Here is a 20,311-nt window from a genome sequence, read left to right as displayed (position 1 = left end):
AAGTTAAGCATATTCTTCAGTATTTGAAGTGATTTTTCAAGGAAAGCATATAATGAACTTTGCTGGGAGGACAATGGCTTCTTTGCGTCACTTGATTCTAAAAGTTCGTAATTGTGAGCCTGTACTGTCGTTATTTCTGTGGAATGGTTATACTTTATTCAGGCGATCGTTGTCAAACATAGCCCCAAGAAAAACTTGAGCCCAAACCAAATTTTTAGTCAGACTTTGTTTTTTAATGACTACAAATGCCAACCCATTCTATGGATGGATCACCCACTGTACACTGCACAGTGGTACGGTGATGAAATCCAGAACCTAAGATAAAAATTCAATGTGCTAGCATTACAGAGATTATTACAAGCCTTAAATAGGCACACTATTAATACAAGCACATAGTCTAATACACCCCCTCAAACTGTTAGAGGCAGACAAGTAACAGTTTGAAAAACAAAGAAAAACTGACAAGCAAACATTCCAAGTAACCTTTAAGTTTGTGTCCATTAAAGATTGGAATAATCTGAAAAAAGTAGGGACGCATAAAAACTGACAAACAAACATTCCAAGTAACCTTTAAGTTTGTGTCCATTAAAGATTGGAATAATCTGAAAAAAGTAGGGACGCATAGGCCTTTGGTGAAGACATCAGCCAATTGGTCTTCCCTTGGAACATGTTTTAGCTGCACAAAATCTTTCTCCACCGGTTCTCTGACAGTATGGTATTGAATCTCTATGTGTTTTGTCCTAATATGAAAAACAAGATTAGATGCTAAGGACAAAGCATCATCACATAAAAACATTGTTGTAAAAGAAATGGAAACATGTAGCTCAGATAATAACGTAGCACGCCATTGCAACTCTGCTGAAGTAACATGTAAGCACTTATAATAAGCTTCAGCTGATGACTTGGAAATAGTTGGCTGTTTCTTAGAAGACTATGAAACCAAATTTGACTGCATAACCTGAAGTAGACCTTCTTGTATCTGGACAACCTGCCCAACCTGAATCTGTATAAGCGTTCAAGTTTTGCAAACTATCTTTCCTTAATGTAATGCCTAAACCAATTGTACCCTTCAAATATATGAGTGTTCTCTTTACTAGTTGTAAATGCACATCTATTAGTGAATGCATTGACGCATAGTTTACTTCAAAACAGATATCAGGTCTACTCTCTACAATTGTCCTATATTCACTAGCATTCTCCAATTTAGTACCATCATGAATTGAAACCGTTGCAGCTTTAGCAGTTGGCGTACCTACAAGGTTTATTATCCACCATATTTCTCTTGACAATAACTCTAATGTATACTTCTTTTGTGTCAGTAAAATGGAATCTGAGTCTCTAACAACTTCAATTCCTAGGAAATAACCCAAATCCTCTAATTCTTTCATGGAAAAATCTTTCTTGAGAAAAGTAATAAGAGCATCAATCGTTACATATGAGCTTCCAGTTAATAAAATATCATCAACATACAACAATAGAACAAATATTCCATGTTTAGAGGAAAATACAAACATGGAGTTATCTAATATTGACTTTTTAAACCCATAAGAGCAAAGAAAAGAACTGAAACTATAAAACAAGGCTCTAGGATCCTGTTTCAACTTTCAACCCATACAGACTTATGTTAAGATGACAAACATAGTTGGAAGGATAATCAGGATGAGAAAACCCTTGTGGCCGTGATATATAATATATAAACATCTTCATCTAAGAACCCATGCAAAAAAGTATTACTAACATCTAATTCCCTTATTTGCCAGTTATATGTAATAGCCATGCAAAGAATAACTCTCACAGTAGTACACTTCACAACTGGACTAAAAGTTTCATTATAATCAATACCATCGTGTTGATCATGTCCTTTAACAACTAGCCTAGAATTGTACCTATCAGTTGTACCATTTGACTTTTATTTGACTATAAAATACTCATATGTGGTTCTGGAGCCAAATAGTCCCAAGTATCATTTCCCCTTAAAGCTTTATATTCATCTTTCAGAGACACTTGCTATTTAGGATCATTCATTGCTTGCTTAAAAGTTTTAGGCTCAGAAACGGTAGTCAATAAAGATGTATATGAAGAACAAATATGATATTTGATGGAAATATGAGAAACATGATTTGGAAATTGCTTTGGTTTGAAATTCCTCTTTATGCTCTAATGATCATAGTAGTAGCAGAAAAAACATTATCAGGATAAGAAGGGACTACAAGAGGCAAAGAATCAGAGACAGAAGGTATGTCAAAAGGTAAATAATCTAAACATGCAGACACGGGATCTGAGAAATAAATCTGTGACTCATCAAAAATGACATTTCTTGAAATATAAGACTTTTTATAGAGAGGATTATAACACTTGTAACCCTTATGCAGGGGACTATATCCTAGAAATACACACTTAACAGATTTAGAAGAAAGTTTGTCATCTCTTGAGTGAGCTAAATGGGGATAACAAACTGTACCAAAGATTTTTAGGAAAGAATAACTGGAGCAACACCAAACAAAACTTCAAAAGGTGACTTATACTCCAAAATCCTATTTGGTCTTCTATTAATAAGATAAGTGGCAGTGAGAAAAGATACCACATTCTTTGGGACAAAAACATTAAACAAAAAAGTATTTTCTATTTAGTAATGTGTCTATGCTTTCTTTCATCAATATCATTCTTCTCAGGGGTTTTAGGATACGATATTCTAACATGAATACCACTTTTCTCAAGAATAATTTTGAAAGGACCTTTAACGAGTTCAACAACACCATCAACTTGAAAAGAAAGAACTTTTGTTGGTTTTCAATATGATTTTTACAATGAGTAAAACACTAAGCAACATATGATTTAAGATCAATTGGATTTAATCATCTATAAAAATAATATAATACTTATATCCATTCAAAGATGGAATAGTTGTAGCCCATACATCACGATGAATTAGTGATAATAGTTTCTTTTCATGAGAAGATTACAATTTAAAAGGTAATTTCTTGCTTTTAGCAAGCTGACATGGATGACATAAAGTAGAAGAATGAGGAGATGTTAAAAAAAATGTTTTATTGAAATGCAAGTTTTGAACAATATGACTAGATGGATGTCTTAACCTATCATGCCAGACTTGAGAAGGAGCAGACAAAGTAGTGGACAAGGAAATAAGAGATCTAGAGAAAGTAAAAGTATTTTGAACATGGTACAAATTATTAACATTGTTCCTGAAAAGGCGAGGGTACCCAAATATACTACAAGCTAAAACTTTTCCTATCTATAAGTCCTTTCTCCGAAATTGATTGTCTATGGACTGAGTCAAGACAATACAACTAATCGGTTCACACTTCGTGTGATCGTCTATGGATACGATATCGAGACAATGCAACAACGAAGTATGTTTACTTGATACGAAGGTTCAGACTTAACCAAACACAATAGGATTGCTTATCAAGTAAATAGGAATTAACGTATGTGTAATTTACTTTAATTATAATAAAACAATTATGATGTGGAAATATAAAGTAAATGACACAACAAAATTTTGTTAACGAGGAAACCGCAAATGCAGAAAAATCCCAGGACCTTGTCCAGAATTGAATGCTCTCAGGATTAAGCCGCTACACAAAATTACACCTAACTTCGTATAGTTGATACCAAGCAACTAAACCTATAGTTCACCTAGTTCCGTATGTATTCCCACGCCTCCAACTTATAAATAAGTCACGTACTTGGAACAATTCCTTTGGTTCGTATTCCAAACATTAAAGGAACAACAAATCTGTTTGATATCAACTCTATTCAAGTGATATGAGTCGGACAAAGGCTCTTCCGTTTATCTTAACATAAACTCCTTCGTCATATCCTTAGATCTATCTTATATTCAATTACCGAAGTAATCGTTTAAGATTAAGCCAATAACTCTCTTAATCCAAAGAATTGTGTTGATGCCGATCTACTCAATTAATCAATCCAATCTACTCAAGGATAAACCGATTATTAATTGGATCCTATTTTACCAAAACAAGTATTGTGCACACCAAAGATTATAAACCCAGGTCAGATCTTTAATATCTTCTTTGTCTTCAAATCTTCTTAAATCTTCAATAAAAACCTGCACACAATCACTTGAATCTCTTGTGATCAATCATGCACAGAACGGATTCTGTTAACAATGGATTATCACAAGATCGTCTTTAGAACTAACAACAGTCTAAAGATCCCTGTCGAAACTCTGAACTAGTTTGAGTGAATCTTATATCAGAAGAGAAGATCCTCAAGCATAAACAAACTAGGTGCAATCAGATTTCAACCACCGTTAGTCAATCAAATCAATCGAAAACAAAAGATAAACCGCAATTGTCTAGTTTCCTACCAACGGTACACGCTAGAGCTTCTCAAACCCAAAGAAGACTTTAAACTGAGAGACCGCAAGAGATTTCGCCTAATTAGGTTACTCTCCTCTCCGAATAGGCGGCTACACCAGTAACAACAATAAAAGAGGAAGTTTGTTGTTTCGAAGGATTAGTTTGCTAGAAAGGAAAACTTCAAGTATTTATAGACAAAGAAGTTTGGACACCAGGGAATTTCCAAAACCGAAAATATTCTCAAGATATTCATTAAAGTACAAATTCAGTTACCATAATTCCTGGAAATGCTCTGTTCAAAAATAATGATCGAAATCTCTCGGAAAATCTAATTAGTAAATACACATTACTAGTTCTTGTATTTCCCTACAAAATGAAATTAATAACCTTAATTAAAAGATTCTTAACTTACTTATGTTTCGCTCCTGGGATTTTCTTCCTTTAGCTATTAAGGAATAACTTTGAACAATTAAAGAAATAAACATTCACAACACGTGTTCAAAGCATGTCGACATCCTTACTTTGTAAGTTCTCTTTCACACTTACAACCTTGAAACCGATTTGCCACACTTACAAACAAGTTTAAAATTGGTTCATATGACTTTCAAGAACTATGTGATTGATCAAACAAACATTCAATCACAATCATGGGTTTAACGGTTCTACCAAAACAAGTTTCGGTTCTACCTCCATGTGAGTATTGTGCATAGTCACACTAGCTTTCCAAAAATTCGGTTGACTAGGTACTAGGATCGGTTCCCCACATATATAGGTATCTAACTTATATGTGTTGCACATGTCCATAGGATCGGTTCCCCTTTACCTAAAAACGTGTTGCACATGTCCATAGGATCAGTTCCCCTTTCTGCTATAAACCTTGTTGCACCTCATACAAGGATCGGTTCCCTTTTGTGATGTACTGCACCTCTTACTAGGATCCGTTCCCTTTCCCAAATTTGGTCAGACATAACACAAACCCGATCATACCATCTCAGGTGATTACTTAAGATCGGTTTCACTAATAAAAGTCATACCAATACATAAGCCATGCTTTTGTGAATAGTTCTACGAAGAACACAAGCAAGTTGTGAGCGGTTATACTCAATCACACATATTGGTTGTTCATAAGATATGCAATAAATAGCAAAACCAATAACACCTGATAATTTCCTTTTCGGTTCACAAACAAGTTTATGAACTTACTTCCTTAGAACACATGTAAACATTGTTCCATAGGATGAAATCCTCACCTCATACCCATACATAATCACAATAGCATTCAAATGATTATGGCGATGTCTTATCTACAAAGTTTAATGGTTAAGCAATAAACCTCGTACAATATAACTTCTTTAAAGTAATACTCGATAATATAATATTCTCGTTAAATTAATAAAATTTCCTGGTCCCGACTCGTGCCCTTAGTGTTAAAATAATAAATTCGATAAAATCATAAAATAATACATTTCAAAAGTTCCCCTCAATGATTATTAGGTCCAAATAATATATAAAATAATAATGCTACTGGAAAAATAAAAAATTAATTTCATACATATTAAACTTTCCGAAAATATGATTTAATATTAGTTTCTTTTTCTTTAAAACTCAAATCAAGTTGTAGTTCATCCCCAATAATTCGTAGTGCAATCAAAGTACCCAGGGCCACGTTGTTATACTGCAACAAGAAATAAAGTTGAAATGTCATTAATATTTGGAGTGCCTGTATTTGCATTGCAATTAGTCAATGATATAATACTTTTACAAAATTAGTCGACATTTTACTTAACGTACAAGTAATATTCAACCTCCAAGCTAGGAATTACTTTTTTAAATAATTATATATTATATTATTATGAAATAATAATTTATTATATTATCGATAATATAATATTTTTTTAAAATAATAATTTTTCTTAGTCCCAAGCCTATTATTTTATAGAAGTTATATTGTATTGTATTCCTTAATACTATGTCTATCTAGAGTTCAAATATGCTTCGCAGTTTTGTTTTCAATATGCACGACTTGAAAGATACGTTAGGGAATGAAACAGTTCAAGTCTAATATCACTAACCTCAAGTAGAAGGATGATTGTTGTCGTTGTAGTTCCTTGCTTCTTCAAGTCTTCACAATACTTGTAATGTCTCATATCCTAATACTTTCAAGCTAACCTGTAAAGACTCTCAAGCTCGTCAACGCTATTAGACCAGTCAAGAGACGTTTCAGTCGATAATAACTCGATTAGATTAACACGAACGTTAATCAACGTAAATTAATCTAACAACGTTTTATATACGAAACTAGTACCGTTGGATAGATCTTGGAAAAATTACGCAGAATGGACTACTCGAACGTGTCAATCGGATACCAGACGAAGAGGATTTCGTCAGATTAGTCGAAGGGCAAAATAGTAATTTTGTTGTCAAACCGCTTGGATGCCCTATCAATGTTCTGGGTGCCTTAATAATATTGGTCGGCCTTATCTACACGTATTGAGAGGATAAACTCTCATTTTCTCATTTCTTTCTTTTTCATTCTTCTTTCCTCTTCTTTTTCTCTTCTGTTCTTCTTCACCGAGTTTCTGTGAGAGTTTGAGTAAGAATTGATTGAGGGAAACCAACTGGTAGTTCTGATAAATGATTGAGAAGATGGTGTGGTCATTAATTGGGAAGCAGAACAACTGGGGTTTGAATCAGAGAGTCGGAATTAGGGTTTGTAGTTTCAATTGATGTTCTGAAGATTTAAGAGATGCAATTGGAGCTATGGTTGGATGAAGAAACAAGGGTTAAGGTTTAATTGGATTTCTGAATCTGTCTTGGAGATAAACTGAGAAATTAAGGTTTCTGTTCTTCCCTAAAATTGAGATTAAGAAGAATTGGGAGTTCTGAGGAAAGATTAGTGACGGGTTTGACACGAATTAGGTTATGAGGATGAAGAACATCCTGAGTTCGATAGTTAGGGTTTGAAGTTCTGATTCAGATGTTAAATTGGAGCTGATGATAAACTTGGAGTTGATTCTCGTGTTAAGGAGGTGATGGTGTTATTACTAACGTTGGATCAACTCAGGAAGAATGGAAAGGTAATTTAATTTAAGATTTCTTATATTTGATTCTATGTTAAGATTCATGGAGTAATTGATTGGAGTACATCAATTGGATAAATGGGTATGTGTAGGTTGTTCCTGCAATTAGGATTCAGTATTGTTTTGAATTACAGAGTTCCTGTGAATTTAATTGGGAAAGGAATTTATGAGTAAGGATGTTGGGGTAAATGAATTATATTGGAGTTGAGATGTTATTGTTGTTCTTAAGATTGGTGGTGGTATTGATTTGAGAAATATTAGAGTTTAACCCTGCTGTGATTAAGGTTGGCTGAGATGATTCTGTTTTGACAGAAGCAATGAATGAATGAAGTTGGCTGTGAGTGATTGTGCTAGTGAAGATAGTTATTGCTATGGAGTGTGCATTTGGCTAATGATCTGAAATCAGATGAAGATGAATGTATAGGGTTGTGTAGTGGGTGATTCTGAAGTTGCAGGTGTTGTTGAGATGAGAATTGTTGTTTGAGATGGTTCAATAGTAGTGACGTAAGGGTGTTGTTATCGGAATTGATCAACTGAGTAGAACCTGTTTGGTTGTGTTCTTATAGCTGGAATAGAGTTTAAACCTGCTAGACATCCCAGTCAGTTTAGCTGACTCAGTGTATGTGACTGAGTCGGATATGTCGACTCGCCTATTTAGCGATTTGAATCGTTGACCCAGTTGATCTTGACTAGGTTTGACCTTTGACCATTGGCTGGACTTAGACTTAGACGTTGACTGTTAGTTGACTCTATCTGACCGTCACTTTTACTGTTAGTTAACTTAGTTAGATTGGACCTTAGTTAATGGGCCTATTTAGATAACTTGGGCTTAGTATCTTGTATTCATAGATTGATATTTTGGACCATTTATGGTCCGAAGTGATCTTTGATTCCTTCTACAAAGTTGTAGATATTCATAAGACTTAGCTAATGGACTATAGAACAAACCTAATTCAATTAGTAAACCTTAACTATACTAAAGTTAGAGAATGAAAAGGTGTAAAGTCATAAATGGGTTTAGAATCATTAGATAAACTTGTATGATTCTTGTGTGAGTCATTTTGGACTAGATTCCTAGAGTTCTTGTGTGATTAACAGTTAGTTATTAACAACGATCGATTCAAAGGATGAACCGGTGAATCGTGGATCTCGAGGTAGGCGTGACTTGTCATCAAAAGAGGTGGGAATACTTTTAACTCTTTTGGAACTATTGTTGTTTCTTTTACAAAAGTTTATGTTTCACAAACTCATGCATTCTCTATTTGTGCATTTCATACATTGTTTAGTTTGTATTATGATTGTTCTGTTGATTCTTTTAATCTTTCCATGAATTGGAAAGGACTTGTAATGTTTGTCATTATGAATTTTTATGGGAAATGATAATTTCCACGTCTGGTATATAGGATACGCTCCTTCATATTTATATCTATTTACTTTCATATTTTATGCTCATTAGATGTAGAAAAACCCGACATCGATATAGCTATGTAGGTGTGGAAAAACCCGGCATCACTAATATAAATTGTTTGAAGAAGGAGTTTATAAATTTTTGATGTGGGCGTTCTTTGATGGGGGGCATGAGGGACAAATCAGGAGTTGACATGTGTTTTTCATATTAATTGATTCAACTAATTTTGCTTCCAAAAATATCAAAGATAAAATATAAGCAATTAAGATAACCAATATTTTCTCAAAAAATAAACTTGTCTTGTTTTTTTGGAAACAAAATTTGTTGGAATCAATTAATATGAAAAACACATGTCAACTCCTGATTTGTCCCTCATGCCCCCATCAAAGAACGCCCACATCAAAAATTTATCCGTCCATATACATGTTTGTACATTTACAGTGACTTAGTCACTTTGATGTTTGGGAAAGCATGAATTGTTTTCCAAATCTTGCTCATGATTTCTTTAAAGTTAAATGTTATTCCTGCTGGGCACCCCTTTTAGGGATGATGTGCTCACCCTTTCCAACTTTCAGTTTCAGAGACAGATCAAGATGTGCATGTGACGATGAAAGCTTCGAAGAATTATTTACGTTAGTTAGTTAGCTTCCGCTATGTTTATTCTGTGTTTATATTCTATCTGTGAATCAATTAACTATTGATTATGTATCATTTGAGATAAATTCTTGTATATATTTCAGAGAGGGGATAGTTCTTGGGTTAAGTTTTTGTAGCAGGTTTCTTAATTGATTGCTTAATTATTTGATTTAGTTTCGTAGTGCTTCTTTATTTAGTTAATCTCTTGGATTAGTCAGCTGCTAGTTTGGGAGCGCTACATAACCGATACGAAGTTGACTCTAGTACATAATCAACCGACTTAACATGAGTTTTGATTCACTAAAATATAACAACAAACTTGACATACCAACGCTTGGTGGGTTCAACCGAGCAATGCGCTAACAATCTCCCCCTTTGTCAATTTTAGTGACAAAACTCTTACATCATATGGATAAACAAATTACAAGAATTTATTACATATACGCTTCATTCCCAAATCCAACAGCATAGTAAAACTGCTTACATTCAATCCTTGAAAATATCGTTGTTGACATTATAATAACAAAGAAAATACTCCCCCTAAGGAAGATAGGAAGATATTCAATCCGCACGTCTTTGTTATACCAATTCATATGACATGTTACTCCCCCTTAGTCTGTGTTTTCACTCTTTCGTTAGATAAACGTTCAAGCACCACTGTTCTTTTCCTTAGCGATACCAATCAATATAAAATCAATGCCAGTATCACCTGTTTACTTCATATATTTCTCCCCCTTTTTGTCACAAAAATGACAAAGAAACGAAAAAATAAAGGTCAACACGAAAAGAATCTTACAAATCTCAATAGACTTGCAACCTGTAGAGTTAGGCACGAGGGTTCCACACATCATGTTCTGATAACCAATATCAAAACCGAAACTACAAGTAGTTTTATTTTGATATGTTACCAAGGAAACAATTGTCCGAAACAATTTTTCCACATTAGTTTAGCAAAACACAAATCACCTAAGCACCTTAGTCCCTTTGCTAAACCGATTGTTCAAGAACAACCGCTTAATTCGATAAGACCAAAATAAAGATAACTCTATTTTTCTCATCAGGTTCTAATTATCCATAAACTTAGACCTTTTAATTTTAAACAAGACAAGTACTAGGTTAGTTAACTAGCATTTCTTGTTAAGGAATTCGATTAGACTTGAATAACCGAAACCTCACTTCTATCAGTCTAACTAAGATCAGAATTAACTTAGTTTCTCTTATCCGGAATCGAATTGGACTAAACAACTCATCTCGTACACCTTTTATTTCGTTAAGCCATAAATAATTAATACAAACTAACATACATCAACGTGCATAATTATTCACCTCAACCGGAAGCAATTGAAATAACATAGACATTAAAAGCACCGCAATTGCACCGAAATTTTGTAAGCCTAAAAAATTGATACCATACAAAAGCAAGATAACAATAGTTTTTCTTAACCGGAACCAATTGAATCACACACAACATCAACAGTACCGAAATTTTGTAAGCCTAAACAATTGATACCACACAATAAAGCAAGATAACAATAGTTTTTCTTAACGGGAACCAATTGAATCACACACATCCACACGCACATCATGGAATAAACATCAATTGTACCAAAATTTTGTTAAGCAAAAGCAATAAATATATATGATATAAACTCAGGCTTTTCTTAAACATGAAGATAATTAACTAACAAGATTGTTACCTCAAATTTCGCATCCACTTCTCCAATATGTTTGCATATTCGTCCAAGGAGAATTGATATCGAAATATCATCATGTTGTCATCCTTATGCATGAATAACAACAACCGACCTTTACCAGAGAAAGGTTGAAAATCGGTTTTAACAATTGCAAGCAAAAGTTGAAAACCATCGAAACACATACGCTTTTATGCTAAACCAAAACCGATTCAACATGTTGTTACTTTTTCATATATTGTTTCTACTAGAACCCCTCATGATTCTTTGATAAAGCCTACCAACATGGGCTAGAACTTAATCCTGCTAAATCAAAAAGTCACCCAAACCATAAGGGTTCACAATATATGAGATCGAATATTAAGGTAGTAAAACCGAAATCAAACATCCCATAAACATACATAGCAATAAGACAAAAGCATTCAAGCACAGGCTATGTAAACCGAAAACTATCACAAGAAAAATTACCAATCAAATAATTTTATTCATAATAGTTTTATTCATAATAGACCAGTACAATCAATGAAAGAAATCAAAAATTGATGTCTATTATTATGGATTAAGTAATACAACAAATAACTTAATCTTTATTAACCTTCAGAAAGTTGTTTTTTTCAAAGATCATCTTCAATTTCCTCAAATTTTTCAGGATCTTCATCAACATCATCTCGACTGATATCTTGGATTCTGCACACAGTACCTTGGTTATGTTCACAGGATAAAGCATTAACCTTTCGATTAATATTCCGAGCATACTCCCTATTACAGATTCCAAGTTTAACCAGTTTCCTTTGGTTACAGATAACAGTTCTTAGTAATGCTGCATGTCTATGATGAGTTTTGATGGTACTGAGGAGGACTTTACGTAAATTGATAATATCAACCTTAGAGATGAGTCATATCATCATTTTCATTATCGACATTTTCAAAACCATATTTCTTGAAGGTATTATCAATATGAACCCTTTCCTTAGAAGTCATTCCACTCAAGGTTTTTAGAAGTTGTGCTTGAGATCTGGTTTGAGAATACATCCTTTTGTATAAGTTCTCAGACACGTTGGTTACAAATACTTGAAATACCTTTAACATAGATATCAGCCTTACATAAATAATTATGATAAGATTTGAAAATATTTTCGCATCTAATGTGTTACAAAGACACAATATTCTCCAAAGAGATTATCTCCAAGATAGTCATCAAGAGATACTTAAATAATTAACTTATCCTTTTACACAAGTTGTTGTAAGACAACCCTTATACACATAAAGATGTTTAAAATATCCTTAAGGTAGATTGTGTAATCTCTCTATGTTGAATAAGAGATATTAGTAGGATACCAGCAGCCCAGGTATATGTGCTTCCTTACATCAGAAGATTAAGCATTGTAAGGATGCACAGTCCAATACAGTTACGCACTGGGATGAGGATATTCCTCATCATATACATTATGAGGAGATCTTCCTCCCTTTTGAACATCATAATGTTCTTCATCGTGGGTTCTGAACCCATCCTCTTTGTTAGGAAAATTTCGAGATGCAATATCCTCAATTACATCTTGAGCCCAGGATGGTATGTTACTTGAACTTGAGCCCGATTTGTCTAGATCTGCCAGTCGGCAGTTTTCTAATGTCTATTGTTCAAGACGCTCTATATGTCCTCTTAAGGTATCCATTCCTTGCTGGAAATGTTTTTCTAAACATTGGTTTAGATATACCTCTCGACATATTACAGTAAGAAGTTTCTCAATAAGGACTTTATTCCTTAACGGTGAATGTTCTAGCGATTGAGTAAGGATTTGACACTCAGTAGTCTTTTGATGAACTTCATTACACAAGGCCAATTTTTGTTCCATATAATCTGTCAGATTATTTTGAAGACTGAGTGTTTCTCGCTTTCCTTCACATATTCTTACATTTAGTTGAACAATAAGTTCTGTGACATCATCTAGACAATCAATGATTTTTCCCTTTTCTGAATAGTTTTCAGCATGCTTGAAAAATCTTTCGAACACCTTACGAAATTCAGAGCTTTGGAAGGCCAGTGAATCGAATCTCTTTTCAGAAAAATTTTCACTGCGAATTGGAGTCGGATCCAAAATAAGTTTCTTGAGTTTCGAACTCATTCTTTTCTGATCAGGAACCTGATTCGCAATCAAGTTATTAGTCATAGACTTTTTCTTTGATTTTCGAAAAGACTTTCGAGACCAATTTCCATTGGTTTTCCTTGAGATCTTATTCTCATTATCTTGACTTACGTTAACTAAATCTCCTTTGGATTCATTCTTATAGATTGGATCGCACCAAACACAGATTGTTAGATCTTTTCGTGTTTGCCTGCTCTGATACCAATTGAAAAGGCGAGGGTACCCAAATATACCACAAGCTAAAACTTTTCCTACCAATAAGTCCTTTCTCCGAAAGTGATTGTTTATGGACTGAGTCGAGACAATACAACTAATCGGTTCACACTTCGTGTGATCGTGTATGGATACGAGTTCGAGACAATACAACAACGAAGTATGTTTACTTGATACAAAGGTTCGGACTTAACCAAACACAATATGATTGCTTATCAAGTAAATAGGAATTAACGTTTGTGTAATTTACTTAATTATAATAAAACAATTATAATGCGAAAATATAAAGTAAATGACACAACAAGATTTTGTTAATGAGGAAACCGCAAATGTAGAAAAACCCCGGGACCTTGTCCAGAATTGAATACTCTCAGGATTAAGCCGCTACACAAAATTACACCTAACTTCGTATAGTTGAGACCAAGCAACTAAACCCATAGTTCACCTAGTTCCGTCTGTATTCTCATGCCTCCAACTTATAAATAAGTCACGTACTTGGAAAAATTCCTTTGGTTCGTATTACAAACAGTAAAGGAACAACAAATCTGTTTGGTATCAACTCTATTCAACCAAGTGATATAAGTCGGACAAAGGCTCTTCCGTTTATCTTAATAGAAACTCCTTCGTCAGGTCCTTAGATTTATCTTATATTCAATTACCGAAGTAATCGTTTAAGATTAAGCCAACGACACTCTTAATCCAAATAATTGTGTTGATGCCGATCTACTCAATTAATCAATCCAATCTACCACAAGGATAAACCGAATATTAATTGGATCCTCTTTTACCAAAACAAGTATTGTGCACACCAAAGATTATAAACCCAAGTCAGATCTTCAATATCTTTTTTGTCTTCAAATATTCTTAAATCTTCAATAAAAACCTGCACAGAATCACTTGAATCTCTTGTGATCAATCACGCACATAAAGGAGTCTGTTAACAATGGATTATCACAAGATCGTCTTTAGAACTAACAATAGTCTAAAGATCCATGTCAAAAATCTGAACTAGTTTGTGTGAATCTTATATCAGAAGAGAAGATCTTCAAGCATAAACAAACTAGGTGCAATCAGATTTCAGCCACCGTTAGTCAATAAAATCAATCGAAAACAAAAGATAAACCGTAATTATCTAGTTTCCCACCAACAATACGCGCTAGAGATTCTCAATCCCAAAGAAGACTTTAAAATCAGCGGCCATAAGAGATTTCGCTTAATTAGGTTACTCTCATCTTCGAATAGGCGGCTACACCAGTAACATCAACAAAAGAGGAAGTTTGTTGTTACGAAGGATTAGTTTGCTAGAAAGGAAAACTTCAAGTATTTATAGACAAGGAAGTTTGGACACCAAGGAATTTCCAAAACCGAAAATATTCTCAAGATATTCATTAAAGCAGAAATTCAGTTTCCATAATTCCTGAAAATGCTCTGTCCAAAAATAATGATTCAAATATATCGGAAAATCTAATTAGTAAATGGACGTTACTAATTCTTATATCCCTACAAAATGAAATTAATAACCTTAATTAAAAGATTCTTAACTTACTTATGTTTCGCTCCTGGGATTTTCTTCCTTTAGCTATTAAGGAATAACTTTGAACAATTAAAGAAATAAACATTCACATCACGTGTTCAAAGTATGTCGATATCCTTACTTTGTAAGTTCTCTTTCACACTTACAACCTTGAAACCGATTTTCCACACTTCCAAACAAGTTTAGAATTGGTTCACCTGACTTTCAAGAACTATGTGATTGATCAAACAAACATCCAATCACAATCATGGGTTTAACGGTTCTACCAAAACAAGTTTCGGTTCTACCTCCATGTGAGTATTGTGCATAGTCACGCTAGAATTCCAAAAATCCGGTTGACTAAGTACTAGGATCGGTTCCCCACATATATATGGTATCTAACTTATATGTGTTGCACATGTCCATAGGATTGGTTCCGCTTTGCCTAAAAACGTATTGCACATGTCCATAGGATCAGTTCCCCTTTCTTATATAAACCTTGCTGCACCTCATACAAGGATCGGTTCCCCTTTGTGATGTACTGCACCTCTTACTAGGATCGGTTCCCCTTTCCCAAATTTGGTCAGACATAACACAAACCCGATCATACCATCTCAATTGATTACTTAAGATCGGTTTCACTAATAAAAGTCATACCAATACATAAGCCATGCTTTTGTGAATAGTTCTACGAAGAACACAAGCAAGTTGTGAGCGGTTATACTCAATCACACATATTGGTTGTTCATAAGATATGCAATAAATAACAAAACCAATAACACCTGGAAATTTCCTTTTCGGTTCACAAACAAGTTTATGAACTTACTTCCTTAGAACACATGTAAACATTTTTCCCTAGGATGAAATCCTCACCTCATACCCATACATAATCACAATAACATTCAAATGATTATGGAGATGCCTTATCTACAAAGTTTAATGGTTAAGCAATAAACCTCGTATTGTATTCCTTAATACTATGTCTATCTAGAGTTCAAATATGCTTCGCAGTTTTGTTTTCAATATGCACGGCTTGAAAGATACGTTAGGGAATGAAACAGTTCAAGTCAAATATCACTAACCTCAAGTGGAAGGATGATTGTTATCGTTGTAGATCCTTGCTTCTTCACATCTTCGCATCTTCAAGTCTTCGCAATACTTGTAATGTCTCATATACTAATACTTTCAAGCTAATCTATACGAAGTTTACTCTAGTACATAATCAAGCGACTCTTAACATGAGTTTTGATTCACTAAAATATGACATACCAACGTTTGGTGGTTTCATCCGAGCAATGCTCTAACAGTTCCATAAGCAAGTAAAGCATCTGTGAATAAATCTATAACCTCATAACCATATGGATCAAGTCTAAAATAACAAGAATTATCTCTTGTAAATTTAGCTACTGACAGTAAGTTATGATTCATATCTGGAACTAATATAACAATGTTTAGCCTAAAACTAGTTTTAAGTGTGTGAATAGTAGATGTTCCGGTAGAAGTTATGACAAGAGAGTCACCATTGCCCACTTGCACCTTCTCCTTTCCTATATAACCAAAAGTATTCTTCAGAAGACCCTCATCTCCAGTCATATATGCAGTTGCACCAGAATCAACAAACCGGTGTGGAGTTTCAGATGTAGAAGATTCAGAAAAACCCATATACTCACTCATAGAAGTAAAATCTGATTGTTGTTGAGTCACATTTGCTAAAGTGACACCTACTAGCATAATAACCATTCTTTCGACATATATGGCATTCAATTTTTGAATAATCTTTTCTCCCATCATTGCCAATACCAGAAGTACCATCATAGGATACATTAAGCTTGAAATTTGAAGTATTCTTTTTATTGTTATAACTACTATTGCCTGAATTCATGTTATTGTTGTAATTACCGTTTCCTGTATATTTATTCTTTCCTCTACCATTCCTATTTCCAACAAAATTATTAACAGAATTAACATTCCTTGAATAAAAACCCGAAGGGTGTTGTGTATAAAAAATCATGTTAGAATCTTATTGTTGATCAGTGATCCATTGTTTATGATTTAGTATCCTAGGTTTAGTTTCTGCAAAACTAAAAGGCATCTCCTTATTTTGTGCAGAAATCACAAAATTATCATATTATATTCCTAAGCAATTCAACACATGCGTTACCAGTCTGATTCACTGACTTTATCTCCAATTGTAGCCAAAAAATCAACAATCGTTTACAGATTTTGTAGATAAACAAGAATAGTCAAATTACCTTTATTGAAGCCATGCAGTTGATTCCTCAACATATTCTTTCTCGCCATAAAATGATTCTTGAAAATGACTTCAAGAAAAGACCATATCTCCCTTGTTGTTGATAAGCCCATTACATCTCCAGAGACAAATGGTTGAATGTAGCTTTTAAACAACTCAGAACAAAAGAATCTACTTTCTTCCAATAAACCCACTTAGGATTTATAGTACCCATTTATCATAATTTTTTTAACTGACTTCAAGAAAATGTTGGGGTTTTGTTCCATAAACAAAACATTATGGCTGAAATTTGACTTCTGGTAACACAATTTGAAGCAGGATCAGTGATTTATTGCTGTCAAAACCATGGTTAAAATCCTATTTTGGGAATAGACTGTCCACAAAGTTCGTTTGTATTAGGAAACTTTTATGACGGTTTGTAGGAGTATTTTCAAGTTTAGGGTTTCCTAATTAAGGTGAGAGACTATTCTTAAAATATCTCTAAGACTTGGGGAGCAAGGATGTAACTACTATATAAGAGGTCTTATATGGTGAGGAAAAATCATTCTCTTGTAGAATCCTCTTGACAAGATGTGTGGGTCACAACCATTGTGTCATACGATGGTTGGTAATGGGGCAAAATCTATGTGAGAAGAGTGAATTATAGAAAGAGCGGGTATAGGAGAAATCTAGGGTTCATACGGTTTAAGCTGGAATTCATGATGTTCTTCATGTTCTTGTCTACAGTCGAAGCAACCATGGCGGTAGAGTTTTATGGAAGAAGAAGAACAAAGGAAGAGGTAACTCTTCATAATATGTCTTGTTGTTTCTAAGTTGTTTATCGCTAGTGGGTTATATAACTAGTTGATTATATGTGGTGCGTCGATATAATAACTTGTTATCAGAATAAAAGATTCTCGGGTGGTTTTGGCCGTGGATGTAGCCTACATAGGGTAGGTGAACCACGTAATCTTTGTGTCATGTGTGATTGTCTATTATCATATTGATTATATATTCGTTCTAGTATTATCAATCATGCCAATCTAAAGATGTAAGTAAAGGATTCGATCTAAGTTATCTAAAGTAGGATGTTTCATGGAATTGACTTCTATGGAAACATGCCGGTTCGAGATGAACGTAACATCGGTTTCCCGACAGAAAAGATAATATCTACCTTGCTCTTGATAAAACCATTATATCTCCAGAGACAGATGGTGTGAATGTAGATTTTAAAAAACTCATAACAAAAGAATCTACACTTTCTTTTAATAAACTCACTTAGGATTATAGTAGAAACCCCATTTACCATAATTTGTTTAACTGGTTCTTCTTCTTCTCCAATAACATACCCACATAGAACTGACTCAAATTGGTCACGCCGTAGTAAAAAATGGTTGAATCCAATTTTGAAGAAACAAAATTAGCAATATTTGAAACGGTAAGGAGAAATTGAGATTATTACCCTCTTGAGTAGCGGATGTAGAAGTCATATTTCTTCTTCTTGTATACACTATCACTGACATGAACATATTATAATATTTTTGTTGTTGTGATATAATCAAGATATCTGATTTGAAATCTTGATATGAAAATTTTTGACCTAAAATAGTCAAAAATTGACCGTAAAATTGATGAGAATCAAAAGGTTATTTAAAAGCATTGTTAATGATTTTAGGATCTGCTTGAAAAAATGCTGTAAAGATTTTTTGCAAAGATTTTTTTTTAAACTGGATCAAACCGAATGATACCATCAGAAACATGCAATTGTATTGAAAGGTAAACAATAGTCATTACAGAGATTATTACAAGCCTTAAATAGGCGATCATTAAGCTGTAAGAATAATACAGCTGGACACAAAAACTAATACATGTCAAGTCAACATTGGCTATTGTTGACTTGACACACACACTAATAACACAGACACATAATATAATAATTAGGCAAATATTATAACAAGGTCAACGCGTCAGTTTATAATTGAAAACTAAATCAGCCAAAAAAAAACAACAGGTAAGGATGCACATTTGCAAGAATTCAACATGTTTCTGGTCTCGACAAAGATGAAGAAAACGATCATTGTACTGAGATTTTGATGTCCCCATGTCAATTTTAAAAATATTCCCCAATAAATACTCCCGCCGTCCCATTTTAGATGATGTTTTAGGTTTATTTTTTTGTTCCATAATACTTGAAGGTTTTCATATTTTTCCACAAAACTTCCAATAACAACCTAACATTTTGTCTTGGAACTATAAGTTTATTTTTAAGTGACCTAATTGCAATTAATGTTTGAATACTTTTCTTAAGGGTATAGATGGAAAATATTCATACCTCTCTCTATTTCTTAATCTGCATGAAAACTCCAAAAACATCATCTAAAATGGAACAGAGGGAGTATATAATAGTAAGAGCAAAAGTTAGTGAGGAAGGATCCTCTGATCACACTCTTAAATTCACATTATCTCACACTCTGGGAAACATTTTACTTAATAAACTTAAATGACGACGTATTTGAAGCTAATATTTTAGGGGTATGTTCGTCTTACAGTGCTTTACGTACAAAATAATAATAAGCACATTCCAAAGTGTCAAACCTCACCACCTACCAATTTTAATTTTAACGGTTGAAAATTCGTTGATTTTTAGAGTAGTAGATGGTGGAGTTATCCATTTAGGTATGTGCTCATTTGTTGTGGATATGTAGAGCTTTGTAAGAGGAACATAACCCCAAAATATTAGCTTCAAAATTCAAATATGCTGCCGTTTGATTTTTTTATTACAAAGATTAGTTCCCAAAATGTGAGATAGTGTGAAAATACAAGTGAGGAGATCCTCTCTCAAAGTTCAAACTCTTTTTATTATACATATTTACTTTTTTACACATAATTTTACTCCTAATATGGTACAGTTATTAAGTCGAAATTGAACAAAATATTTGTGTTTCACGCATGGGATATGATCAGCAGAGAATGTTATATTCACACTATATATCTGATAATTTCAACATCATTCTTTTTTGGTAAAACCCAAAAGACAGTGGATTCGAAGGAAA

At 33.7% G+C, this 20,311-nt stretch overlaps 1 pseudogene; it reads left to right on the top strand.

The window, feature by feature from the left end:
• The window catches only part of LOC113291025, a 169,349-nt pseudogene that overhangs the window by 129,581 nt on the left and 19,457 nt on the right, over nt 1-20,311 (top strand).

This window comes from Papaver somniferum, chromosome 6 (assembly GCF_003573695.1).
Source record: "Papaver somniferum cultivar HN1 chromosome 6, ASM357369v1, whole genome shotgun sequence".
In the NCBI taxonomy this organism is placed as follows: Eukaryota; Viridiplantae; Streptophyta; class Magnoliopsida; order Ranunculales; family Papaveraceae; genus Papaver; species Papaver somniferum.
The sequence above is the reverse complement of the archived record's forward strand: the minus strand, read 5'-3'. Positions and strand labels throughout refer to the sequence as shown.